This window comes from Chinchilla lanigera, unplaced genomic scaffold, assembly GCF_000276665.1.
Source record: "Chinchilla lanigera isolate Chin_1 unplaced genomic scaffold, ChiLan1.0 scaffold00081, whole genome shotgun sequence".
Classification (NCBI taxonomy): Eukaryota; Metazoa; Chordata; class Mammalia; order Rodentia; family Chinchillidae; genus Chinchilla; species Chinchilla lanigera.
Window position 1 is genome coordinate 2303269 of NW_004955482.1, and position 1783 is coordinate 2305051.

The 1783-nt window shown below is 50.8% G+C and overlaps 1 protein-coding gene across 1 annotated transcript in view; it reads left to right on the forward strand.

Annotated features, from left to right (window-relative positions):
- The window catches only part of LOC106146519 (formin-like protein 6), an 8185-nt gene that overhangs the window by 5624 nt on the left and 778 nt on the right, over positions 1–1783 (forward strand). The gene's annotated exons all lie outside the window — the stretch shown is intronic.

Sequence of the window (1783 nt, forward strand, 5' to 3'; positions counted from 1 at the left end):
GAGTGCTGGGATTACAGGTGTGCGCCACCACGCCTGACTTTTTATTTATTTATTTATTTTTGTTTTTGTGGTGTTTTCATTGTAGTTCATATATGAATTTATTTCTGATGTTTTTAGATTTTGTACACCAAAAACCGGTCCACGTTGAAAATTTTGATGCTTTTTTATAAACAATAAGTATCAAGAACTCAATGCTTTATTTTTGTGATTCTTTTCCTGTTAAGTACTCATTAATACAATAAAACTCATTCAATTAAAATTAATAATGAATCAGTAGAAACATTCTAAAGAATCAACACGGTGACAGTCTTCTGCTCTTACAGCTAGGGCAGCCTGCAAGCACGAATGTGCTGCTGGGCAGCGCCACACACAGGCACCAGGGCAGGGCGCTGCCCGAGTGCGCACCGGTCTCTGTGGGCTGCGTGGCGAGGTCCTCCAAAGGGCCCCCATTGATGGTTTGGGGCCCGGTATGGCACTTTCGGGGGCAGCAGGTCCTTTAGGAGGAAGGGCCTAGCAGGCGGTGCGCCCGAGGGTGACCGTGGGGCCCTGCCGTCTTTTCTCCCTGGCCCCGGGGTGAAGGGCTTTGCTGCTCGCTACAGGCCCAAGGCCACAGGGCCAGGCCAGCGTGGACGGAGCCCCCACAACCCCAAGCTGAGACACCTGTTCTCAAGGGGCTGTGGCAGGACGATCTCTGTGAGTGCCAGGCCAGCCTGGGCTACATGAACCCTGTCTCCAACCAACCAATCAACCTGTCCTCTTTATAAGGTGGCATTTATCGTACGCTCAGAAAGCTAACACGGTGTATTCCTGCTCTCTGTATGCGCCAGGATCCCTTGTGAACACTGGGAAGAAGAAACGGGGCGTGGTGTGCAGCAGAGAAGTCGGGCCCAGCACTTGGTGGTGAGGCCTGTCACTCAGGCTGTGGGGTAGTAACGGTGCACATGACCGGGTCCCTTTCGCTGATTTTATGAAGGCTCCTTGGGCTCGCGTGTGGCAGAGAACAGAGGTGGCAGAGCTGCTGAACCAGCAGCCTGTGGGCCAAGTAGCATCCTCAGGGTCTGTCACTGGGCCACATGATGGTTTTCATCAGAGCCACCATCTTAAAACTGGAAACTTTCATATGGAAGTTGGAATTTCTGGTATCTGCTGACAAATGAGTTTGATGTTTTCTTGATGGTGGTGGTACTGGAGATTAAATCAACAGCTTTCACCCTGAGCCCCGTCCCTAGCCTATCTACCTCCCTACCTACTTCCCCACCTATCTATTTATTTGCTTGAGAAAAGGTCTTGCTAAATTGCTAAGTTGTAGGGCTGGACTCAAACTCAAGATCTTCCTGCCTCAGCTGCCCAGAGTGCAGAGGTTACAGGCTTGTGCCCGTCCCCAGCTGCAGCTGACCCTTTTGAGCCTCTACTTCCCCACCTGACTGGGGCTAAGAAGCTTCTGTCCCCTTGAGATGGGACATAAACCTTCCATTTATCCAGGGAGGTTAAAGGTTCACTCAGCACCTTTATCTTCTCTGCCCACATTCTGTTTTTAGAAGAAATCGAGGTTTATTTCTTTTGTGTACAACAGTTCAGAGGTCAGTAACCCACGGCTAACACAGCAGCTGCACAGTTCCCAGGAACCCAGGCTTCCCTCTTTCTGCCCCCGCAGCCTAGAGTTTGGCCTTTAGATGTCCTCAAGGTACAGTTTGATGCTGCAGCCCCAGCCATCCCACTTGCATTCCAGGAGCAGGGAAGAAGGGGGAAAAGGTGCTTCCAAAACGGTGCATTTCTGAGGGGC